We start from the raw sequence: 27,342 nt of genomic DNA on the forward strand, positions 1-27,342 counted from the left end.
GTCCACCAGCTGGATATCTCATCTGGTCTTCAGTATATGGCAGAATCCTGAAGAAGTAGGCTCTACTGCCAGTGAAGGAATGGACTTCTCAGTGAGAAGGAATTCAAGCAGGCAAAGACAGCAGGCTTACTTCTTCCATGTCCTATATATAAGCTGCCAGCATAAGATGTGGCCCAGACTGAAGGTGGATCTTCCCACCTCAAAAGATCTGGATGACAGGTGGATCTTCCTACCTAACAAGATCCATATTAAAAGTGGGTCTTCCCATTTCAAAGGATTGAGTTAAGGAAAAAAAAAAAATCCCTCACAGTATACCCTGCCTTTTGGATTTTAGTTCATTCCAAATGTAGTCAATTTGATAAGCAAGAATAGCTGTCACAAGTGCTTTTAATATTTTTTAAGTATTTTTAACTGTGTATGGGGGTATGTGCCTGTGAGTGTGTGTGTGTATGTGTTGTCTCAAAAGGCCAGGGGCATTGGATTAATTACCCTGGAGTTGGAGTTGTATAGGTGGTTGTGAGTTGCCTATTTTGTGTACTGAGAATGGAATTCTGTTCCTATGGAAGAGCTGTGCCCCTCTTAACCACTGAGTCATCTCTTCAGCCCTCAAGTAATTCTAGTAATAATAAATACTGTTTCAGAAAACATTTGATAGCTTTAAAGGCAAAATATAAAACATTAAAGGCTAAATATTGTATGGCAGAATGTTTTTGCATTTTTGAAAAATTTTTGATAGCTGAAAAAGTAAAATTGTTTTATGACCATTTTACTGTTTAGTACTGCTTTTAAAAATGTTTATAACTTCAGTGTTAGCTAAGTGAAGAACATAGATCTACAGAATCAAGGTTTTCATGGACAAATCAGGAAGATTTCAAGAATGCTGTATTATATGGAATACATGAACAACTTTAGATAAATGTTCAGTGTAGACTAATATATGTTTCAGTAGTAGTTTGACCCCTATGGTATGTTAACTAGATTGTGACTACATTCAGATTTTAACAGTTAAGTGACCTCATGGTGCACCCTCCAAGACTTTGAGGTTCTCAAATTTAAGGACACTTTAGATGTCAACCAGTCGCTTTGTCTTTGTAAATTTTTGTCTTCATATCTGAAATCCTGCAAATTGTTACAGCTTGTGTGTAAGCTTCAATAGAAAAAGCTTAACTTTGAGGCTGAATTTCTAAAACTTGACACAGTTTGTGACTAATGCAGTCCACTTCCTGTTATTTTGTGGACTCATAAAATATTATGGCTTCTATGTGAATGAAGCACTGTCCCTACTAACTATTCTTACTGTTGTTCTACTGCAGAAAGTCTCTAATGGCTGGGTGAAGACAGGAAAACTGTCAGAAAGGCTGAAGTACTGTCATACTGTAAGTATCTCTCTGAAAAAGAAGTTTAAGAATATTTCATGTCCATTTGTTTCAGGGAAAATATGTTAAAGATATATGCAAAATATAGAGGTAGATATTATAATCATCTTAATAATTTATAAGAACTAGTCCTGTGCTGCTTTTAAAAATTGAAAATATGTTCTCATGTATTAAAATGAGGACTTTTTCCGATAGCATTGAAAAATATTTCTAATTCTAACAAGGATTGATCTATTCTGTGTACATTTGCTTATTTAAAACTATCAGAATCCAGAAAATTGTTGTAGTTTTATAGGTTGTGATTTGTTTGGGTGGCTTATTGTTTAGGTTATTTTGCAGAATTATTTATTTGCTGATTTATTTATGTATTTCATTATTTATTTATTTGATTATTTAGTAAATTATTTATCTGATGAATTATTAATACATCTTCATGACATGTTTTAAATTATTTATAACTTAATTTTGAGTTTATTGCTTTTAGACGCTGCATTGTTACTGACTAGTTTTGATTTTTTTCTTTGTGGTTCTTGAAAATTAAAGTATTAGCTCTAAGGCAGAGAGTATATTCATTCCAGTTCCATGGACTTATTTTTATTTTTTACTTTGTTGGTAATTTATGTCAGTGATAAGATTTTAGCTATGCTTTGTTGTTTAGCATTAAATTTACTCTTTTAGGGTTACTTGAGTGTTATAAAGTATCAGGGTATTGTGTATGTGGTCATTGTGAGTCACTTACTGATTAATGATAGTGTTTCATATGTAAACACAAATGGAACTTTTAAAACTAATTCTACATTATTTTCTGTCTCTTGAAAGTCAGGTTTGCATTTCTTGTTTTAGAATATATGATGGAGTTATTTAATTTTAGTGGCAAGTCTGTTTTACCACTGGAATGCTTTTAGGAAAGTTTACAGGATTGAACTGCAACTTAGATTTGGATTCCTTCTTTGTTTAGAGTTGATTATATATGGGCATTTGGAAAACAGAAAGATAGTTATATAAATTTTTGTATCACTCATAATATTTATTTCCTATATCTTACAAATAATATTTTAATAAGTTAGACTGGTTTCTGTTATTAAATAATGAATATCATTTCTCCGTCTGATCAGGGCTTTCCTTGAGTAGTTTATGAACAGGTAAATAGTCATGAATATCATTTCTCCTTCTGATTCTGTTTTATAATGGTAATTATCAGGGCTTTCCTTGAGTAGTTTATGAACAGGTAAATAGTCACCTATTTTGATTCTTGTTTCTTGGAGTGAATGACAGTGTGCTTTACAGTTTTTACACTTGGGAGAGAAGCTGCACTAGTTAAGAATGCTATCTATGGCTTCTCTAGATAGGTTCTATTACAGAATTGTAAATTATGCACAAATATCCAAATTTCTTACCTTGAAATATTGCATATATTAATATTTAATTAAAATGTTGCAGTAGTATCATCTTATGCTTGTCTTGAAAAATGTTCTTCAGTGATTTATGTAACCTGGATCAAGAAGTGTGTATATCATATATATCTGTCGCTTTTCTATTCTGGTGAAAAGAACTTCATGACTATTAGATATGGAATTCCATTTTTAAACATTCTTTAATATACTTGTATGGTCTTTTGAAGAAAAATGTTGCTTTCTCCATTGCTAATAAAGTATATTAGCAGTCACCATAATCTACTGAGGGCACATTATTATTAACACCTATTGATAGAATACTAACTGCATTGTACAAATGATCATTGCTTTGATGATACATGTGTGTGTACAATTACTCAAGCACAGGCATCTGGGAATTTCTTCTGACAGTAAGATAATTTTAAGAACTTGTGTTTGAGCTAGGGGCAGTGGTGCACACCTCTAATCCCCGCACTTGGGAAGCAGAGGCAAATGCATCTCTGTGTATTTGAGGCCAGCCTGGTCTACAGAGTAAGTTCCAGGACAGCCAGAGCTGTTACACGGAGAAACCTTGTCTCCAAAAAAATAATAATAATAATAAAAAATAAATAAATAAAAAAAAACCAAACCACCACCAACAAAGAACTTTTGTTTGAAAAGACATATTTATATAACCTATTATAGGTAGTATTATTCAGGTCTTATCATATGCTGTCCAGTGTTCACATATTTTATTTGGATTTCTTGACTTTCCAATAAGGTAACATGGTGATTTTTTATTTTAAGGATGAGGAAATAGAGAGTTGGAGATGTTAAGTAGCTTGCTTATTGTTATTCAGCTGAAAGTAAGTGGAGGGCACTGGGATTGGGAATCATTTAGTTAGCTCAAGGAGCCTTTCTAAACCTGTTAGTTTTATATATGTACATAGTATAATATGGAGATTGCTCTGTTTTAGAGGATTTGTTTGGTCACATGTCTTTTACAGTTTAGCTTGTTCAGTAAATTCAGTTTGTGTTATACTTAATTATCTTTCTTGAATGGTAGACAAATACTTGAACTACTTGGATTTTCTTACTAGATTCAGAATTGAACAAAATTGCATACTTGTACCTCTGAGATCTTGTGTATTTGCCTGTTAAAAAAATCAATACTAAGATCAGATCTTTGGCACTTAAACTCAAGGACATTCCCAGGGCTCTGTTTGTTTGTGTATGATTTGTTCATAAGAATAATATTGTTAGGACTAGACACATTTTTAAAAGGATGACTGGTGCTTAGGTTTTCACATACATGACCACATACTATTAAATCAAGCCTTAATACAGTGCTTAATATACAAATATTTTAACATGTTCATAAACAGGACAAAGTAATATTTCAGCTTCTAATGCAGCTACTTATTTTTGAGACAGGGTTCCACTATCTAGCTCAGGCTGGCTGGAGCTTGTTGTTCTCCTTTTTTCTCAGCCTCTTAAGTGCTGGGATCAAAGATATGCACCACAATGTTCAGTCCAATACAGTTTTTAAAACACATGTAATTATTTAAAAGACTCTTGGGAGTCTCAGAGAGTAAGAAAAGTTGTCAGTTCGTGTGAGGCTTATGGGAAAGGGTCTTTCCAACTCTATTTGCTACCTGAAAATGGGGAGCTCTCCATCCTGGATCTTAAATAAGTACACTAAACACATCAGAAAATAGATGAATTAAACTACAACAGTGTTGATGTGGGTTGGTGTGAATGCCATAGCAAGCAGAGTAGGGCAATTCAGAGTTGTAGTTATTCAAATAATGTTGTATCACTAAATTCTAGTTCACTTAGTGAATGAAATATTACCATTGCTGTGATGACTATCAATTTGTCATCTTATCTGAGACAGTTTTGAAACTTATTTGTCAGGATAGGAGCTTGTAAAGTGGAGCCTTCCTGGACCACGATTTGTCCTTTGTTTGTTTTATACCAACCAATGTGGTTGGTGGTTATTTATGTCTTTTGGGAAAGGCTGACACTGTACTGCTCTTGGAACCTATTTACTTTTTCTTTTACTTGTTAAATTATGCCTTATCTAGTTAATATAGAAGCAAGGTAATACTTGATGTCATAGCCAAGTTTACATTTATTGATTTTTTTAAAAAGTTTTTTCTTATAAAGTATTTTGGTCATATTCTTCCCCTTCCCTGACTCTTCTCAGATCTTGGGTCCCCTCCTGATTTCATATTCTCTCTCTCAAAACAAAACAAAGTAAAAGCAAGAAAATGAAACAAAGCACACAACAGAAACCAATAAGCTGTAACCAAAAAAAGCATACTTAAAAATATGGAATCCGTTTTGTATTGATCAACTACTCCTTTGCATGATGTCTGCCCTTGAGGTGGTTCATATACCTGGTGACACTCTACTGGAAGAAACTGATTTTCCCTCTATAAACAGGTATTAATTACAAATAGCTTCTTGGTTAGAGGTGGGACTTTGTGTGTACTTCCTTCCTTTCTGCTGGGACTTGTCTTGTGTGTGCTGTCACAGCCTCTGTGCTCATATGTGCATCAGGACTGTTATGTCTGAAAGATGCTATTTTTCTTGGAAAACTCTGCCACCTCTGGCTCTTAAAAACTTTCTGCCTCCCTTTTCATATAGGTTCCTGAGCCTTGAGGCAGGAGCGGGGCGAGTTTGATAAATACATCCCAATTAGGGCTGAATGCTTAGACCTCATTTTCAAGGAGGACGTAAGTGAAAGGGTATTATTATTGGGAGTAGAAAGATAAGCACGCAGCGTGGACCATAATGAAGTGGACAGTTGTATTTTTTCCTTTCTATCAAATATTGCAGCATTTTTTGTGCTTCTTTTTACCTTGTAATTCTGATAATTGACAGCATGTTTGATACTGTACTGAAAGCTAATCCTGTTTGTTAAACCTTCAGAGTTTACAATTTTGTTGAATGATCCAGTGATCTTATTTTTTTTAAAGCTGTGCTATGTGTCACATATGTTGATAAAGTTGGCAGTTTTGCCAAAACATTTTTAAAAACTAGTTTCTGAGTGAAATTTTGTGTGAGAAAATAGAAATCTCCTAGAGTGTAGCTTAAAATTTTTCTTCTCTCTCCCCCTCTTCTTTCCTTTCCTCCCTCCTCTTGTATTTTTAATTCTTCCATCTTATGGCAACTTACTTTATTAAGCTCTAATCTCTAAAAGCTTAATTTCTAGTTTGTGTTTAGGTTATAGATGGCTTGGTAATTTTAACTAGGTAACCATCCAGGTATGTTTGTACATTAAAATCTTCAAAAAATTCTTTAGCAATGATTCTTATTCATTCATGTATATAATACCAGAGCTCTTTTCTTTAGAAAGACCTATTTACACCTAGTATCAAATAAAAGAGGTTTGTACATTCTCCATTTTTTTTTTTTGTCATAGTATGAAGCCTTTCCTGAAATAATACTGCAGTTCAAAGAATGGTAATATGGCTTGTGTCTTGGCTCCTTTATATGCCTAGTAAAAGTATGGCCAGAGAACTTGTTAAGCACAAGATTTCCTTAATCTCTTACCTATTTTGTGGATAATATATGGTGAAGCAGTTTGGGTCTCTGCACTGATGTTTTGTTTTGTTTGTAACAAAGTCTTTCTTGTGTAGTCCCTGCTGGGCTTTCCCCCAACTAGCTCTTATAACTTAAATTAACCAGTTTTTATTAATCTGTGTTGTGCCACATGGCTTGGTTACCTCTCCTCTGTACCTGTGTCTGGCTGACATCTTCCCACCTTTCTTCTTCCCAGAGTTCCTCTCTTTCCCCAGAAGTCCCACCTATTCTCTACTGCCTGTTTGATCATTCAGCGCTTTATTAAACCAATCACAGTGACATATCTTTACACAGAGTAAACAAATATTCCACAACACTTACCATACATTTTTTTTCCTTTTTCTTTCTGGCAGGATACAGTGAACTTTGTTGTTGGTGTTTCAGAGAGAGTAGGGATTGCTAAGCCTTTTTTCTCCTTCTGGAGGTCTGTGATAGAAACAGTGAAGCTAAAAGCTGAGTGTTTGGGGGTTGAGTACCAGCAGGAACTCTCAGCACTGAGGGCCTCTCTCATCCTCTTGTGTTCTTGCTGGGGGTAGGCGATCAAGGGCTTTACCATCCTGTTTCTGTAGTCAAATTTGTTGTAGTACCAGGGAATGAGCTTGACAAATGGTCATTGATAGCAGTATCAACTGCAGCATCCAAAGTAGAAGGTGGCTGTTGCTGTGAAAGTCATAGGAGACAGCCTGGTCCTCAGAACAACCATGAGTTTCCTGTTCAACTCTGGGATGCCCTTACTTTCTGCCTTGTCAGGGGATGATGTTCTGGGCCATCACACCATAGTTTACTGAAGAGGCCATATACATTCTTCTTAGTGGAGGTTATCATATGGCTTGCAGTCATGAGTTCCTTAAAAATGTCAAAGTTGTCATGGATGACCTTGGCCAAGGTAGTTAAGCAGTTTGTAGTTCCAGAGGCATTGCTAATAATCTCGAGTGATTTTTTTTTTTAACTTTTCATTGTTTATCTCCATCACAAATAGAGCACCAGAGAGAGGCAGGGACAGTGATCCTTAGGTTCCACCCTTCAAGTAGGCCTCCCCCCCCTTCTCTATGACAGTAAATATACCAATAGACTCCACAGCATATTTGGTACCAGTATCAGAATTTAATGTCAGTAGGATCTTGTTCCTTGAAAGTGGAGGTAGCCTTCTCATTTATTGGCCTTTCCTTACCTTTCCCATTCTACCTTTGTAAATAAGAAGAATTCTATCACTTGTGGTAATCCTTTCATCTTTTACGTCTACCCTTCAGACGATTAGCCAAATGAATGTTCATTCATTATAAATTAACCAGTCTCAGGTATTCTGTTAAAGCCCAGGCAATTGGATTAAGTAAGAAACTTTTTTTATTGAGGTATATGTAAGTTATGGCATTTTGACATAACTAGGTAAGAAATATAGTAGATAGTTTTATGTTTTGGACAATATAGAAAAATTACAGAAAGAGGAAAAGAATGGAGTCTGTGTTAGCACAGTACTTTAATCATCTCTTGTAATAGCATAAAAATTATCTTTTTATCTTATGAAATCTTACCATGCTTTCAGACTTAAGAAAATATCTGAATTTCATAGTATATTCTCTTAGATACTTGTTATCTTGGGTTGAGATGTTACCATTTCTTGTATAGTTATTTCCTCTAGGTTGGACATGACCATTGCTGACTTGAATTAGAGCACTGTGATCACTGCAGGAGATTCTTGAGATGGAACCTGTTAGCATTTCCTTATAGAGGGAAAAGGAGGTTCTTTGTCTCACAGTTCTTCAGAGGATCTTCAGAAAGTCCTTCTCCTTTCTAGTTATGTAAGCTGTAATTAGTTGTTTGGTATAGGGACTCTTTTTGTAATATAGATGCTCACGTCTAATATTCCCCAGTGGGGCTCTTTAGTGGTACAGCTTTTCATTAGTCTTTCATGATGCAATTGATCTGCCTATTCCTGAGTTGCCTAGGGGACTTTCTGGTGGTATAGCTGCTTTTGAAATATCCATGTTCTTGTAAGTAATCTCAGTAAACATTGGTTTATCAAGCTGGCCTTGGCCTTTCTTTGATTTGCATTGTTCTCTTGGAGGCAAATAGGTGTTTATTTGCATCTTCCCACAAAGACCCTCATGATACTATTGTAAGAACCTGTTGCCTCTTTTTGAAGGTTTTCCTTTAGAAGTTTTTTGTTGTTGTTGTTTTGTTTTTGTTTTTCTTTTTTAAGTTGTATTGATTTGAATGAAATAGGTAAAATAATTCCTTTAAGTCGTTTATAGCAAGAATGATAGGTAAAAAAATAAAATAAAAGATTCAGTAGAATAAGAAATGTCATGAAACTACTATTGTTCAATTAATTATTGGTGGAAGTCCCAGATGAGGCTGCCATAAGTTCAGGTACTGTGATGGTTCGAATGACTGATGGTTTGAATGAAGATGGCACGCACATAGCTCATATGTATGAACAGTGGTTCCCAGTTGGTAGAATGGTTAGGGAAGGATTAGGAAGTATAGCCTTGTTGGAGGAGGTATGTTACTGGAACAGGCTTTTAGGTTTCAAAAGCCATTTCTAGTTAGCCAGTTATCTCTGTCTGCCTCTTGCTTTTGGATCAAGATGTAGGCTCTCAGCTTCTGTTTCAGTGCACTTGCCTGCCTGCCTGTCTGCCTGCTGCCATGCTCCATATTATCATGGTCTTGTACTCCAACCCTCTGAAGCTACGAGTATCCAGTTGTCCTTGTCATGGTGTCCTAGCACAGCAATAGAAAAGTGAATAAGACAGCTTCCGTATCTCAAGCTGTATCTCATCCTATCTTAGGTATGATGTAAAGATAACGTGATTAGTTTATTTAATAGTGTTCTAAAGTTGTTGAGGTGTTTTGCTTTGTTTTTTTTTTTTTTTTTTTTTTTTTTTTGCCTTGCAATGATTTTTATATAACCAAAGTAACTGATCTTAAGAATTCTTTTTCTCTGCAGTCTTATATTTTAATTTGAATTTAATATTAGTGTTTTTCAAGATACCATTAGCTGTATGTATTGTATTTTTTAAGTGAAAATTAGGCTAATTTCACCCCTTCTTGACACCATGTCCTTTATTATTTTTTGAGTATCCCAAGTTCCTGTTTTACACCGTTTCTATTATTCCATATTCCCAAATTCCTCCATTTCCTTATCTTTACTTTGTACTTCATTGCCTTAATTAGATTGCATTGAGTCCAGTGTATACAAAAATTTCATGAGAAACTCAAGGACTTAGGAAGAAATAGTATTTTACTGAATAAACGTTTAAAATGTCTGGGAAGCTACATTGTATAACAGGTGTGATCACTTCATTGTTTCAAGTTTATGCTAGTCAGAATTGATAGAATTTGAACATACTCTAGTGTGTTTATGAGATAAATCACAATCGTGCATGGCAGACTTCAGATAGAAAATGTTAATATAAGTTGGATATGATTTCTTGTTTAAGTTAATAAGCCAGTAAGTCTTTAAATCAGATGGCTGCTACTTTGTGCTAGTTTCTGTGACAATTAGCAGTGTTTCTGTTATTGTCTTCATGGTGACAGAAGTATTTTGAACTTCTTTATGGAGATATAATTTTCACTGGAAGGCATCTTTCTGTTATTTAGCTATAGATGGTATTTGCCAAGGCCCATAAAGAAATAGGGTTGGGGATAGGTTAGAGGGAGAGGTGGAAATGATGTTAATACAGATTTTGTGTATGTAGTTGTCAAGTTTAGATAGTTGCAGACAGCTGAGTCTCCTTGTAATACTGGAGTTTTTCATGCTTTCTTAAGTATATCTGAAATCTCACTTGGGGTTTTTGTTTGCTTTTTACATAAGTAGAAGTCAGATTTTTCATATGAAGAAAATTGAGAATATGCTAATGAAGTCATAGGTCTCTTTAAGTTGTTACAGTTGTGGAATTGGGAGTTGGGTTCCTTTTTTTTTTTTTTTTCCTCACAGCAGATGTTAGAACCATTTCTTTAAAATCCTCATGGGCTGAAGAGATGGCTCAGCAGTTAAGAGCACTGGCTGTTCTTCCAGAGGAGCCAGGTTCAATTCCCAGCACCCACATGGCTTACAATTGTCTGTAACTCAAGTTCCAGGGGATCTGACATTCTCAAACAGACAGACATGATGCAAAACACCAATGTACATAAAATAAATAAATCTTTGCCAGGCGTGGTGGCTCACACCTTTAATCCTATCATGTAATGCGCTACCATGTCCTTAAGCCAAGCACTAAGGAGGCAGATGTAGGTGGATCTCTGAGTTCTGGGACAGCCAGCACTGTTACAGAGAAACCATGTCTCAAGAAAACCAAAAAAAAAAAAAACTAAAATAAAGTCCTCTACTGGGAATTTTATTTTCTAGTTTTTACTGAATATGACACATGCTGCTTGTTAATATATGATTTGTTAATTTTTTATTATTCTGTAGTATTTTACAATGTGACAATATTTGTGCATTTATTTTCTTTTGACTGATATTGGATGCTTAACATACTTTCTGTATTGAAGTCTACACAGATATCCGTGGGGAGATCTGCAAGGTTCCATATTTTGAGCCAAAGGTCAGTGTGGTGATTTGAATGAGAATATCTCCCTAAAACTCAAATATTTTGACGCTTGGTCCCCAGTTGGTGGTACTGTGGCAAACTTCTTGAGTTGCAGCCTTGTTGGAGGAAGTATGTCACTGGAGGTGGGCTTTGAGAATTTAAAGACTCAAGCCATTTTCAGTTTGCTTTCTGCTTTCTTCTTGCTATTCAGGATGTGAGCTCTCAGCATCCTGTTCCAGTCACTATGGCTGCCTACTGCCTCTGCTCTGCAATTTTGGACTCTAACCCTCTGGAACTGTAAGCCCAAATAAGCTCTTGCTTTTGATTGTAGTGCTTTAGTACAGCAACAGGAAAGTAAATGAGAGAGCACCTAATGTTTCCCATCTTAGTATAAAATCTTAATTTTAAATAATTTGTGAAAGATGTTTAATGTGGTGGTATTGTGTTCCCCAAAATATTGTGCACTCTAAGAAACTTATCTGGGGTCAGAGAACAGAACAGCCACTAGATGTAGAGGCCAGAAAATGGTGGCACACGCCTTTAATCCTAGCATTTCAGAGGCAGAAATCTGTCTGGATATCTGTGAGTTCAAGGCCACAGTGGAAACTGCCAGGCACGGTGACTCACGCCTTTAATCCCAGGAAGTAATGGCAGAAAGCAGAAAAGTATAATAGGTGTGAAAACCAGGAACTAGCTGGTTAAGCTTTTAGGCTTTTGAGCAGCAGTTCAGCTGAGATCCATCTGGATGAGGACTCAGAAACTTTCAGTCTGTGGAAACAGGATCAACTGAGGAATTGGCAAGGTGAGGTGGCTGTGGCTTGTTCTGCTTCTCTGATCTTCCAGCATTCACCCCAATACCTGGCTCCAGGTTTGATTTTATAAATAAGAACTTTTAAGATTCGTGCAACAGATGTTTAATACGTTGTATGTAATTTTTATAGTTTTATTTTAATTTGGGGGAGACTAACCTGTGTGCTATTTGTTTATTTACCAAGACAATACAAGTGCTGTGTTAGCTTCTAGGGGTCTTGTTTGGGTTTGTTTTCTCTGTCAATTAAATAGTTAAAGGGCAGGAAGAGAATCTCAGTAGGTAGCAGCAGATAATAAGCTTTTTTAAAGGTGAAGAACTTCGTGCACACACACACCCATACTCAGCAAAACAGAGAGGTTAGAGACCCACTGTTCTCCTGGAGGGCTGGGGCTTTAAGTGTTTGGTGGACTGGATTGTGTCCTCTTCCCCTAAGTTAGACTTGGTCACTTTAGACAAAGAAGAGATGCTGGTGGTCCCACAGCTTGGATTAAACACATCTGGTTCCAGCTTTGAATTTACCTGTGCAGCCTGGGCCTGCCAGCCTGAAGAGACCCCTCTGGACCTTTGTGATCAGTGCAAGAGGGGGAGAAGCTGCAAGTATGCCATCTTCACTTAACTGTCTATGGCCCCTTTTCTTGTCTGTTTGCCTGTCAGAAATCTGTCTAACTTGTAGTTCCTCACTTGCTTTGTGCATAAGTAAGACATAGGTTTGCTTATTATTGACAGTATGATTTTGTTCCCAGGTAGTTATGTACTCTAACAACAGTGAAATTATGATGATTGAAAATGGTATATTTTTTAAACACTTTTGAAAAAAATATAGCATGCAAGCCAAATATTAGTGTATTACCTGTTCACTGAAAGGATTTCTTACTGAAATTAAAAGAAAATATTAGATATATCAATAGGTTTATGCCATTTCTCGTATATTAGTAGTTTCAGAAAACTAAAAAATGTTTGTGCTGTTTAATAAACAGATGTTGCTGTAACAGCATAATACATTATGTGCCACAGTGGTCTTTCTGTGTTACTCATAAATGCTGACTTATACTCATTGAGACTAGTAGGCTTACACAAAACTTGATTTTGGATTTAACTTTTGTTCTATCTCTCTCTTTTCTATAGCATTAATAAACACCTTTTAATACAATTACAAGATTTGGGGAAAATAGTCCTTCAATTTTTTTACACCTGTTTTCTCTTTCAAATTTATTGATGTTTATGATTTGCTCATATACCAATTTAAAATACCCACTAAAATACTTTAAAAAGATTCTTATCTTGTTGTATATTAAGTTTACTTTGAAATTTTTCCCATATGTGCTAATTTTAAATTTTTTACTCTTCTTCTTTGAGGGCAGCAATGACTATTAAAGTTGTGGGGCAGGTTCTGCCCCACCCCTCAGTTATAGTCAACCAGCCTGCTGTGAGATTGTGATTTGAAGTTTACAGTCTAGTGTCCAGAGTTTAGATTCTCTGTTTGGTCTGGTGCATGGGAACTCATTGGTTTCTTTCTTCCTTTTGTTAAACTCTATTTTTCCCCCCTGTTCACTTAGTTTATTACATGAACACCTTCAAACCCCATTACATCTGCACTGTATGTCACTTGGTAGGCATTTGTATTTACATATGGCCAAATAGTTCTATATTTGGAAATTATTCCCATTGTGTGTTTTATTCCACAGAACCTATCAGAGTTAAAATGTGGTTTGGATGCAAAGGAAATAATTAATGACTGGAAGCTAGAGAGTTGGTAAATTATTTATTCTGGCCCCGAGGAAGCCGAGAAGCTGAGTGATGACTAATGTCACTTGTGGTAGTGCTGGTTGTCATTTTGATTATTTTACATGGTTTTGTGATACACTGTAGCACCTGCTAGCTATCTGTACACCCTCCTGATGCTGCCTCATCTTATTTAGCCGATTATCAAAGGCAGAGATAAATTTCAGGGAGGTTTATTTAGATTGGAAAGGAAACTACTCTTTTTAAGTCAGGGTTGGTTTGTTTGTTTTGCTTCTTCATCGTTTGGTAATGTGAAAGATTTTTTGTGGCCTGGTGGGGAATCTAGAATATACATACTACTTCAGCCAGCAAAGAATGACTTTATCTTTGTGTTATATTAAATAGTTGAAGAATGGAGCTTCTTTATTGTTTTCAGACTAATTAAAAACCCCTTTAAAGGAGATGATTAGTATGCTAAAGATCAGATCCTCTTCCTGGTAACACTGAATGGAAACCACTGCTGCTGCTTGACAAGACTGTCTCCTTTTGGCTTGATGACTGAAATTTGTAGCCAGTATTCTGAAAGTACATTTCTGCACTGGTTCTGACTCAGCTGCTGAGATTCTCTGAGAGGCAGAAAAAAGGTTGTCAGAAAGCACAGCCTTCCCTGGTCTAGCTCTTCTGGTCAGGTGACAGCCCTACTCTAAAACTCCTTTGAAAATAAATAATGAACATCAGATCATGTGCATATTTTGTGAGTAGAATGAGCTCTTCTGCTGCAGTCAGGGCTTACTTTTGTTCAGGTCCAGAAACTGAGATTTGTTTCTGCTTGTTACTGGTAATCTGCTTATAGAGACTTCTAACTGTAACATAAAAATAAGGGGTAGTTGAGGATTGTAACGACTGTATATAGAGCAATAATGTTGGAAGTGGTCCTGTATTCATTGTGCTTTGACTTAACTGACTTGCTTCTCTGCATCCATCATTTATTAACCTTGTGTGCCAGCCCTCTGGGAACTACTACTAACTACTACTGTGTGTAACAGCCTTTTAAAGAGGGGAATGTGCCTTCTACTATTGAGAGCATTTGCATGGATTCATTCATTTTTATAACAACTCAGTATTGCCGTCTATATTGTTATTCTCTGTTTTACAAAGGAGCCTAGTCAAATGATAGGGATTTAGTTTTTGTTTTTGTTGTGTTTTTCCTGTCCTGTATCTGTAAAAAAAAGGGTATGTTGTGTTAAATCTTATTTTAAAATGTTTATGAATTGCAGTCTCGGTAGTTTAATAGTAACTACCATTTATGAAACATGTAATTTTTGGTGTGATACTGTATGCATTGTTTTATGTTGCTTTTTTTTTTTTTCTTTAAACAAAACAAAACAGGATCCTAGTCCTGTCTGGCTGGCCTGGAACTCACTTTGTAGACTTGGCTGGCCTTAAACTCACAGAGATCTGCTAGCCTCTGCCTCAGGAGTACTGAGATTAAATGCATATACCACTATGCCTTTCTGTATTGTTTTATTTTTAAAACCTGAACAATAATGATTATCTTCTTTTTGTCATGATGAAGATTAGAAGCTTAAAGAGGCCGAATGAATTTCTTGGGATTATGCAGCTTGATAATGGGGAGCTGAGATTTGAATCAGTATCTTACTGACCATGCCCCAAGTTTAGGTTTATAAACCCTAGTCCCTGTGGATTTGGTATGCAACAGGAAATGTATGTGAGAAAATGGGTACCTGGAAAGCTTTGTGGGAGGCAATTTAGAATTGCTAAGTCTAATGATTTTTTTTTAAATTGGTAATTTTGTGTGACATACTCAGCTTTTTAAATATTGCAATTTATTGAAGGTAAATTGTTTGCCCACTGTAGGTAGCATGTAGATGCTGATTTGAATCTCTGCATATTCCTACACTTAAGTGGTATTTTCATTCTAATTGAAACATTTATTATTTTCATAATCCTATACGTCATTATACATTCCAGAAAATATTTAATTGAACTTAGAATTTAGTATACTGCTAACTAAAGTATAGTCTACAGCATGGATCATCATGAGGGAGATGAAGAAAAATTAATTTTTAAATTGAAATGTCTATCAAGTTATAGTATGTCAAATGTAACATTAGTAGAATTTAACATAAAGATCAAAGTTTTAGTGGAGTGGGAGCTGATTGGAATAAAAGTCAGTAGTTTATGGTTTTAGTAGTTTTTTGTTATTTAAAATTCATATACTCCTGGAGAGAATTGTAGTGTCATTTCATAAAGGCTCGATGTGAAGGGGAAAGACTAACCAGTTAGTGAGTTCTTTACCAAATCCAGATGAATGATCTGATCTAATAATCTTGCTTTTCCTTAATTTTAAAAATACAATTTTTAATGTGTTTTCAAATTCTCTTATAATAAAATAATTTCCCTCAAATCTAGTCATTTTTTAAAAGTACTTAATATATTATGAAGTCTTGTGTCCTTTTGATCCTTTATATATTACTTAATATATAAATTAATTAAAATTACTGATATTTTTTCTGTTTTAAGTTAGTAGTTTTTAATTTCTTCAACAGGATTCATTTGGTTAAAGTCTGGCTTTAACAATTGAGGGGAAAAAATCTTGTTAACCTATCTTATAAAAACAGTACAGGGAGCTAGGATCATAGATTAGGAGGTAGAGCACATGTAAGAGGTGCCAGGCTAGTCTTGAGCACAACAAAAGAAAAAACTAAAGGAATGTTGTGTGCTGATTATGGAAACATTGAAAAGTAAAAATCCACTTACAGCCCTGAAACGACCATCAAGCCCCCATTTTCTTAGGATTTTTTTCTGTTTGGCTTTATTGAATTCCATGCTTTCTCCCTGTATTAATAACCGTAGTTTAGTGATTTCCTTTTAGAAGATAGTATTTGGTAGGCATGTCCTTTACAAAGCTTACCATCTCATAACTGGGAGTCGGTTCCCTTTTCTTCAGTGAGTTTGTTTCTACTTGGCTATGTCTTAACTCTGAACTGCATTGAAGGCAAGCACTATCTTGTGGTCACATCTGTTTTTGTAACATCTGTTTTGTGTTGTGTGAATAAATGAAAGTAGCTTTTAAATTCAGCATCTTCTGCATTTATCACTTGAAATCACTACATGAGAGCATATACATTAATGTCTCCCCCCTTTGATTTATGGTCACTACAGATATGCAGGACTTTAATAGTTATATGATTATTCTAAGAAATCAGTGCAGTTTATATATAGGAAAGTCTTCTGAGCCCTAAAAATTGACTTGGTCTTCTACATCCTAATTAACAAAGGTTTACTTTGTTCAAATGTTTCAAGCAAATCTGATAAATAAGTGTCTGTGTGCAATATTTAAATTTTAAAGCACTGAAAAAAAGAAATGGTGTGTTAAAAGATGTTTTATAATTAACTGGACCCTGAGTAATCTGATGTATAAAAATGTTAGAAATAGTGAAATCAGCATGTTATCAGTAGTAGATAAAAGGTAGTTTGGATGCTAGAATATATGTATTCCTAGAAATTATTTTCTTAAATGTTCTGTTTTAATAAGCAACAAGTTTTATAACTTGGACCAAGGTGAGAAGACAGCAGTGAATCAAGTGCTAATAGTTGATATGTTGGATTACGTATGTTTATGAACAAGTGAAATGCACAGGGCAAAGCTAGAAGTTTTGGCATTCATACTTAGGACAGGCACTACAAAATATAATACCGTGAGCAGTCATAGGAAAGAACAGAGCTTTTACATTCCTTAAATAATTTATACTTTGAAGAGGATTTAGACACAAATGCTTTAATAACATGGCAATATAGAGAAAGATGAAATGGATCATACTTAGTTTTGTTTCTGGAAACACTTAGACTCTAAATTGGAAGGTGTCTTAGGACAAGCTTTATGGAAACTTATCAAGTTGGAAGAAGATTTCAGCTGGAATGTCTAAAGGGTCATTTAAAAAACCCTTCTCTATTAAAATGAAATGTGTCCAATCTTTAAAGAAAAGATCTTGGAGTTTGCAGATGATCCTAAAATTGGAGCTAAGGGAAATAATGAGGAACAATGCAATCAGATTCAAAAAGATTTGGATTGTTTAGGTGATTGGGCCAGCAGATGGCAAATGCAGTTCAGTGTAGACAAATGTAAAATAATTATCTTAGGAACAAAGAACCAATCATACAGCACACTGATCAGGAAAAAATTTGTGAGTTATTGTAGGAAAACCATTGAAACAGTTAACCCGGTGCACAGCTGCAGCAAAAAAAGGCAAGCGAGAAACCAAATTAGCAGATGGATAGAATATAAAGCAAGAGGCAATACTTACAGTGTATTAAGAAACTTGCTAGACCTCATCCAAATTAACTCAGTCTAGTATTGGTTGATAGAACTAGTATAGGAAAAAAATATTTTTACCTAGAAAATATACCTAACCAAGTCTGATAAATAAATAAGGTTAGAGATGTGCTTTAGGAATTCACAGACTTTCATAGATAGGAGCAAGACATTGAATCAGGTTTACCTACTATCCAAAGTAGATTATAGGGCTTTACCAACCTTCTTAGTGAGGAGTGAGTAAGAGCCTGAACATGAGACTTGGTTGCTGTTAATGAGTACTACTTCTTGACTGGTAGCTCTTGATGCAGATTTCATTCTGATTTGTCACCCATGGTTACTGTACAAATGAACTTCTCCAACCTTGTCTTGGTAATTTTGAGCTGTCTTTTGTCTAACTATTTAGTCAATATGTTGCCTTTTGATTTAGGTTAACCAGAATACATATCTGTTGTTATAATTAAGAGCTTAGCTGGTTTAGTGGTAGGGCTCTGATATTTTAGCCTTGGTTGTTGCATTTTTTTTTTTTTTTTTTTTTCCCGAGACAGGGTTTCTCTGTGTAGCTTTGCGCCTTTCCTGGAACTCACTTGGTAGCCCAGGCAGGCCTCGAACACACAGAGATCCGCCTGCCTCTGCCTCCCGGGTGTTGGGATTAAAGGCGTGCGCCGCCGCCGCCGCCGCCGCCGCCGCCGCCGCCGCCGCCGCCGCCGCCGCCGCCGCCCTGGTTGTTGCATTTTTTAAAAAAATGTTTTCATAACTGTAAGTTTTCCCATAAGAAGAAAACGGAAATACACCCTTCTTCTATGGAGAGAATTGTAAACTTTACCTTCATTCATGCAGCTAAATAGTGTCACTGTTCAAATCCTCTGCTCAAATCCAGCATGTCTGTTACAAGAGTATTTGTGTTTCTTTATACATTTGTACTTACTTGTTTTTCACATTGTTTTGAGACAGAGTCTTGCTCTGTTAGTACAGGCAGGCTTCAAGCATATTGAAATCTCCTCACCTCAGCCTCCATTACTATTGGTGAATATCTGTCTTTCTGTCTATCTAAATAAAAAAATAAAATTTTCAGAAACATTTCTGAATTAGCAATTGTTGCTTACAACTTAAATTTGGTGAGGTGATTTATATGTAGAAATTTGTCACATAAGCAACTTTATTATTTTTTTTCATTATCATGTCTTACCAGCTCATTTTAAGTATTCCTAGTACAGTCTACTACTTGAAGTACAGTTACATGCAGAGTAAAATGAGAAAGACGTGGTTGTACTAATTGTGTTACTTTGTAGATAAAAGGTAGTTTAGAATAGTAATAGTAGATGGATTTCTAGAAATTATCTTCTAACATCTGTTTTGTCAGTAAGGAACTGAAGTTTTGAGAGATTGGTGCTTAGACCAAAGTTACAAGGCAATAGTTCACTGGATACTAGTAACCTATACAGTTATATATATATATATATATATATATACACACACACACACACACACACACACACACACACACACACATATACATACACACACACACACACATATATGTTTATGAACAAATGAAATGACATGTATAGAATATGTCTAGAAATTTTGGCATACATACTTAGGACAGTAATTACCAGGAATTCCTTGAGAAAAAATTGAAATAATTCAACTTTGAAACTTTATCACTATTAAAAGTGAAATGCAATTCTTTCATCAGACTAATGTCCTTCAGTCGACCTTTAACCTGCCTGAGACGTACATAGATCATGCCGTCTATAGCAGGCCTTGCCTTTGAGAGCAGTTGTTCCAAAATTAAAATGACACATAGTTAGTATTTGCTCTGTAGGGTAAATGATGGGCAGCTTTAGGATGAAGAGTTGTGTGACTGAATTGTTTGTAACATCTATTGGAATACAGAGTTATTATTTGATGAAGAGAATATTGGTGAAGTTAAATGGTTCTTTGAAATTTTGTTTGTTATGTCTCAGTGGTAAAAATTTCACATAGCTTCAAGGGAATGTTTTTAGTTTTATTTATAGTTGGTTGCCAATTTTATATGACCATTTAATAAAGAAAATAAGTATATTTAGGTAATTAACTATTTTAAGTATGTAGTATTAAGGATTGTTAAAGTTTTGCATTCTAATCTTTAATTACTTTACTACTTTATGAAAAGTGAATGATACTTTATTTTTGCACTACACGCAAATACACATACACAGTAGAGGGGGGGGAGAAGGTGGGAGAGAGGGAGGGAGGGAGGGAGGGAGGGAGGGAGGGAGAGAGAGAGAGAGAGAGAGAGAGAGAGAGAGAGAGAGAGAGAAGAAATATATGAATATGGGACAAAGAGCTGAGCTGCTAAATAAATAATTACATGCTGAAATTGATATGCCAGATTACTGAAGAATAACCTGCATATCTATAAGGTAGGATGAAGGACCAATTAATAGCAGAGTTAAATCTAATGATCTACTTCCATTGCCTTCCTAAGAGGAGTTTATTTTCTTTTTCTTGGCTGTATGTCCATTCCTTTGCAATAGTAGGAGCCTCTTGTAGCCGTTTTTGTTGACATTTGCAGTGGAACTGCATGGGTGTTGGGAATGTCTTCACTACCTCCTGTTTTGTAATGTATAGAAGATAGAAATGAGGTCTCTGGCTAATGCCTACTCTGAAAACAACTGGTAGATTCAGGGACTTGTTTCATTTTTCCTTTTCAGAAAATCTTTTTGAGTCATTTCAGTGGTTTAGAGGCTCGAGACAGCTTACCTCGATAGTGAGAGTATCCTACACCTATTTCTGCCTCTTTCCTTTTTGTCCTTCTTTGATTTTTCTCATTTTATTTCTTGTTTAAAACTGATAAATCCTCTTTGAAAAAAGTAGGTTAGCTTGTTCTAAAAACATTACATTTTTTTTTACTAGTAAAGGGGAATTAACTCTTATAAAAGGTTAATCCATATAAAAATGGGACATTAACATATTTTTATGTTTTTCATTTCGTAACGTTATGGGCAAGAAATGAAAATCTGTGCTTTTAATGATCATATAACATTTTGTTGTTTTATATATATAGATTTGTGTGAACAGTTCTTGTTGGTTACTATTTCAGTCATTAGAATTTTTCACTAGTTGGGCATTGTTGCCACTCAACTTTAATCCCAGCACTCAGGAGGCAGAGGCAGGAGGATCTCTTGAGTTTCCAGGGTAGCCTTGTTTATAGAGTAAGTTCCAGGACAGCCAAGGTTATACAGATTAACTCTCTCTAAAAAAACCAGCACATATATATACTTAATTTTTTTTTGTTTTTTGTTTTTTGTTTTGTTTCAGGTGGGGTCTCACTGTGTAGCCCTGGCTGGCCTCAAACTTGTTATGTACACCAGTCTGGCCTCAAACTCACAGAGATCTGCCTACCTCTAATGTTTGAGTGTTGGCATTAAAGGTATGTGGCTAGCATGACTAGCATAAAATACTTTCAATAATGCATGTGTGTGTGTTCCTTAATTTCATAGGTACATTTTAGAAAATATAATTACTGGATGAAAGGGTAATTATAACTCTTTTGATAGTTTTTGCCAAAATTTAGAAGTTTGGTTTCCCAGTACCCAATTAAGAGATACTTGGTTTTTCCTATCAACAGTGATCCATAAAGGATTTATTGCCATTAATACTTAACGTGAAAATTGGTTGTAATAATTTTATAAGAGAAACAAAGTACCTTTTAAGGTTTATTTTGTAATGCTGTTATCTCTGTATATTATATCTTTTATCTCTTAATATTAGTTGCCTCAGGTATTTTTCTCATGTTTACTTGAGCACTAACTTATATTAAGAAAATCAACTTTTTGTCTCCTGACAGGCTACCAGTATTTTTTCTTTATTTTTATGTTGATTTTTTAAACTAATGAGGTGAGGAATATTGTTTTATCTTTTGTTTTATTTTGGGGTGTTATTGCTACTATTAATTATGCACTCAAATATGCATTCTATGTAAAAACTTACGTCTTTGGTGTTTTGACTGTTTAAAAAAAAATAAGAACAGTAAAATAATTGAGAACTTAAAAATATTAGTTTTGATACATACTCCATTTTTTCCTTTGTATTTGATTTTTAGACTTTAATGGGCACAAAATCAACAATCCCAAATACATAAGAAGGAACTTTGAAACTGGTTTCAGTGTACTGTGACTTTTAGTTTTAGGCTGTTTGTAAAATGGTTTAGTATGATTCTGTTCAGTCATAAGAGCCATGATCACTAGCAAGAAATAAAATGTAAGGGCCTGTGATAGGGTCAGTTTGTAGCATTGCCTGCCACTGTACTTCATCACCTGAGGTCAGCCTAAGACCCATATGGAAGGCCCTCTGACCTTCACTCATGTGCTATAAGCCTTCATACATACAAAAACATAAAATAGATATATTTTTTTAAAAAGTAAAATTTAAATCTCAATCTAGTATTCATATTTGTATATACACATCTAGTACACATACTAATATTCATATGTCTTAGTTAGGGTTTACTATTGCTGGGAAGAGACAGCATGACCATGGCAAACCTTATAAGGAAGATATTTACTTGAGAGTGGCTCACTTATAGTTTCAGAGGTTCAGTCCATGATGGCAAGGAGCATGGCGGCATGTAGGCAGGCACAGTCTTGAGAAATAGCCAAGTGTCCTACATCTTGGCAGGCAACAGGAAGTCGGCTGACTGTCACACCAAGTGACGCTTAAAAACAAACAAACAAACAAACAAACAAAAAACCCTCAGAGCCCACCCCCACAGCGACACACTTCTAATAGAAGGTGTGGCCTAGATTAAAGGTGTTCCCTCCAGCCTCAAAATGTGGATTAATGGTGTGTGTCATCCATCCTCCTTCAACTAGACCACATTCCCTAATAATGCCACTCCCTATGAGCTTATGGGGGCCAGATACATAAAAAACTACCACAACATATAAAGATGTAAATTGTATCTGTCTTATCTGGACTGCTTGGGACCAGAAGTATTTTTACATTTCAGATTTTGTGATCCTTGCAATAATTAACACATATAATATATTTTAGTGGTGGAAATCAAGTTTAAACATGAGATTTAAACATAATATACACCTCATCCATATAATATAAAAGTCATTTTGTTCGGTTGTTTTAGTCACCTACATTTTAACTGTAACCTCTCACGTTAGGATAGATATGGAACTTCTTGGTGAAATATCAGGCCTCAAAATGTTTTTAGAGTATTTTGAATTTAAAATTTTGGGGTTATATATAAACAGCCTATATATGTATACAAATACATGTATCACAAACACTACACATATCTTACCTTTTGAGTGACATGCTTTACTTATCATGGAATATTTAAAATCATTTAAATAATAGATATTAAAAGAAATGCTTTATACAATTCACTGAATTGCCTTTATTACCTTCCAATGGGGGTGTTACAGTTTAAGAAACATCAGTCTAGTGATCTTTAATTGAACATCGGGTGCTTCTGGGGCTGGCCAGACAACTCATGCAAATCTTTCCACTTTACATAATCTAAAGGCATTCAGACTCAACTGAACCGAAGCAGCTTGTTGGGCTTGTACAGAAGTGAAATTTAACTTTCCACATTGGGCCTGTGATCTGTTCTAGAGGGAAACCCTCACAAAACAAAACAGCAGTAATGGAGACAAAAGCTCGTGACCTTTTCAGATGGCTGTAAATGTTTTAAATGAGCAATTCATGTTCACTTCAGGTAATAGAACTTTAAAAAATAGTGCCCTAGCTGCTGGTCTTTGAGAAGTTTCCAGGGCACTTCCTTTTCTAAAATTCTTTTACTTTGTGATAATTTCTAGTCATTAACATGCCTTACTAAGTTTTTCAGATTTAAATAATGATGCCTGTGATTAAAAGAAAAAGAAATATGAGATTATTCTGTACATCTGAGTTATTGAGTTATTCTAGGTAAAGGCTACAAATGAACTCTGTTCTCTTCATGATGCAAAGTCCCAGCAACTGTTTTTAAACAGAGTATGCTGCTGAAAATCACACAGAGAAATTATGTAGGGTTTTATATTTATTCCATTGAGAAAGTACAGTAACATTTGAATACTCACTGAATCTTTGCATCTTAGTATGCATACATGAAATTATTGTTATGATGTTAATTTCTTGTTTTAGAGATAGGACTCTCCAAAGAGACTTTGTGATGTTGGCTCACCTTAGTGACTTGGGGGTAATTGTTAATAGAACCACAGAGCCATTGGCTCCAGATGGAACTTTAATCTGGCTTCTGATTGAGCGAGTGTCTTTGCAGAGTCTCTAAGCATCTGTTTTGGAAATGTATATGACATTATTCAAGATTTGTACAAATTAACTTACCCTTGGGTTACAGTTCAATTTTTCTTTATTTAGAATTGTAAGTAGTTTTATATAATCAAGTAAAACTAGCCCAAATTCATTATTTGTTTATCTATTAAATGGCCACTTGCATTTTTGTGGTTTAACTCATAGTAGATTTAAGAAAGCTAACATTAGACTTCTAAAGATTGTAATGTGTTTATAAAATATGAAGAGTCATTTCTTACTTTCAAATAGCTTTTGCAGAAGTACTTCCTAGCCTGTCAAGAGAGCTCAGGAGTAAATGCCCTTAGTTGGCCTGAGCTGGGTCCCCAGAACTCACTTGGTAGAGAGAACTGACTCATGCAAGTTATCTTTTGACCACTACATTTGCACGAACACAAATATACGTAATGAATAATTATAATAAGCATTTATAAACTGTGCGTCCTTTTGGATTATTTTAAATTAATTTAAAATTGTGATTTCATATTTATGTAATAGAACTCTTCGGATAATCTGACTTATTCCAAAGTTACGTTTATTTCTTTCCTACTATAAATTCCCCCTGTAGGGGAGCCTTTAGGACTTGGTCTTTAAACACTTTGTAGGTTAAGCTGTATAAATCTGAAGTAATGTCACATATATCTCTTTCTGTTTTTAGGGTAGGTTTTTTCATGTTTATAGTATGGCTACCATCAGCAGCTAGAGCAACAAACATCTTTAGTTCCAGCAAACTTCTCTTACTGCAGATGACAGTCATTTGATGCTGCTTAGTTAAATCTAAGTTTGTGAACCCGTTTCTGGTGGGAATGATAATGTTGCAACATGTGATGGTTCAGAGCCAGTCTTGGAGCCTGGAGTGTTTGAAGGGGTTCAGCTGAGTGATGGAAGGATGCATGTGGAAACAGATGATAGTTTTGCCCAGAGAATGACCTACAGTAACTGTGCCTTTGTTTTTGAATGTGTCAGTTTATTAAGAATATATCAAGCAGGAGGAAAAGAGCAAATTACAAGTAGTAGATTGCAAAAATCATCAAAATGATGGCTTAGAACATTCAGGAGAAACAACTGGGGAAGTCTTGTGAAGGCAGCCAGCTGGAGTTGCCAGTTGAAAGTCCCAGGCAACACAAAGCATGCCCTGGGTGAGGCTTCTAAGCAAAAGAACAAATAGCAAGCAGCAGTTAGGCAGCAAGACACCATCAAATCAGGCACTTAACATCTAGCAGAAATCGATTGCTGAAACAGTTGAGCTGGAGTTCTCAGTTGAGAGTTCTTGCAGAAAGATTTCTCTACACGGATGAGCTTCTGGCTTCTCAGAATTCCTACTACAGGGACCCAACTTTCCCTCTGTGATTTAATAGTTTTGAAGAGCTGCCTTATTCTTGGCTGGGAATCTTTTGTCTTTTACTTTTCTTCATTGGCAAATACTTTTGTTTTGGTTTTTCCTGTGTCTTTAATAGTCTTGTTGTCCTATTTATCCTAAAGCTTCATTCAATGAGATTTCTTGCTCTGGACGTCTGGACTGATTATTAATATTTCTTCTAAAATTCATTCTTGGATTAGATTTAATCTATTTTAATTAATTAATTAATTAATCTTTTGAGACTTGGTATTACTAAGAGTTCAAAGCTTAAACTTTCTTTGCACTCACAGTCTCATCCCTTATGCCTTAGCCTCCTAAAATGGTGAACTGAAAGGTATGCACCATCTAACTTACTCTGTAGTGGATTTTTGAACTCTGAGGATGCAGTGGAGTTAGAATCTTCATATATTGTGCATGTACAAAGTAGGAAATCAAATATCCTAAATGTTTTTGCTTAAATTATTTATGTTTTGAAAAACAATAAACTGGGGTTCCAGAAAGACTTTAAGGTTAGTCAGATAGTTGTGAGTTTAAAATCTACACAGAGACAGAGTCGCTAAAGAGTCAAAGTAATTACAGAGCTTGGGAATCTTGGCCATTTATCTGCTTGACTGTATTAATGTAGCTACAGGGAGATTATGCACAGTGAAGGTGTGGAGTATTTGTATCCACATTATTAGGGAAAGGTTCAGTGCTTGAAGATGGTATTTCTCACCAGAGTTTTACTGGAAAGTTGTTCATATTCTGGTTCTGTCTGTCTAAGTAGAGCTATTAGTAGAGTTGCAAGTAGGTGGTAATACAGATTTCCTTTTTTCTTCCTGTCTGTCTGTCTGTCTGTATTTCTGCAGGTGGAATAAATAATTAAGAGATATACATAAGAATAAAAGATTCAAATTCTTGCTATGTTATCTGATGATTGTATCCTTGGACCAGTTTCTGTCTAAATTCAATTTCTAGTAAGTGTTACTGAAGGCGAGAATCCTTAAGGTAATGATTAACTTGTCATGATACTTTAGAAAGTTAGTCCTTTGTCATTCCGTGAGAATTACGTATCTCCTTTCTATGGCACTATAGGCTGAGGTGCATGAAAGTGTATTTTTATAGTATATATTTGAATGTTTGGTGCTGACTAAAATGTTTAATACTTTTCTCTTGGAAAATATATGCAAATATACAAAATGCATTTAATACAAAAAATGGGTGTAGTGTTTCTTTGTTTTAAAGTGAGCTGTTTTACATATATTGGGATGTATTCCTTGGGAGTGGGTTTTGGGTCATCTTTATTTCTGTATTAGTTTGAATTGTTCTTACAGGGGCTGTCTAAAGTTACTTTAGGTTTTAAAGATGTGTGTGTAAACAAGTGGGAACCAGATGGCAATCCAAGAACATGGCTTGGTTTTAGGATTATATTGAGATTTCAGCTTTAAGTCCATTGATCACGATTAACCCCACCTTTGTTCTTTCTTTCTGGCTACAATAGAAGTTTTTGTTTCTTAATGCTCTAGTTTATATTGATACTTTCATCTTGAAGCAACCAAAGTAGAATGCTGTCTTTAGAGATAATTCGTTCAAAATATTTTAGAAACATAGGTATCTGAAACATCCTGTCCTGTTAAGTCAGGTGGCGTAAGGCTTTGTTATTGAACTTGAGTCTGGTCCCAAAGTTCATCTCACGTTTGTGGTGAGGTATAAAACTGTATAACTGGGCTACAGAGCTTGGGTTCAAGCCAGTAGTTTTTAGGAGTGGGGTTGGGTTGCAAGTGATGTTGCAGTAAAGTATATTGTCTGTAGTGCTGAGAATCCAAATCTTGTCCTGAGGGAATGCTGTTGGGAGAGTACAGGAGCATGAATTGGCTCATTTGATGCCTAAGAGCTGTGTTAGTTTCCTAGGAATGCACTAGTAAATACCAGATTGTAGGGCTCCCAAATAGA

The 27,342-nt window shown here is 35.3% G+C and overlaps 1 protein-coding gene across 17 annotated transcripts in view; it reads left to right on the plus strand.

Annotated features, from left to right (window-relative positions):
• The window catches only part of Tbc1d5 (TBC1 domain family member 5), a 451,848-nt gene that overhangs the window by 43,410 nt on the left and 381,096 nt on the right, over positions 1–27,342 (plus strand). For 5 of the 17 annotated variants that reach the window (XM_037199955.1, XM_037199959.1, XM_037199966.1 and 2 more), the window contains exons 2-5: positions 1,314–1,376; positions 10,835–10,887; positions 11,084–11,169; positions 12,136–12,280. The gene's annotated coding sequence lies outside the window, so the exon portion shown is untranslated. Of the gene's footprint in view, positions 1–1,313; positions 1,377–4,958; positions 5,491–10,834; positions 10,888–11,083; positions 11,170–12,135; positions 12,281–21,119; positions 21,160–22,150; positions 23,461–26,258; positions 26,398–27,342 lie in introns of those variants that run through there. The other 12 variants (XM_037199957.1, XM_037199960.1, XM_028882522.2 and 9 more) reach the window with 10 other exon arrangements.

Source organism: Peromyscus leucopus, chromosome 16_21, assembly GCF_004664715.2.
Source record: "Peromyscus leucopus breed LL Stock chromosome 16_21, UCI_PerLeu_2.1, whole genome shotgun sequence".
Lineage (NCBI taxonomy): Eukaryota > Metazoa > Chordata > Mammalia > Rodentia > Cricetidae > Peromyscus > Peromyscus leucopus.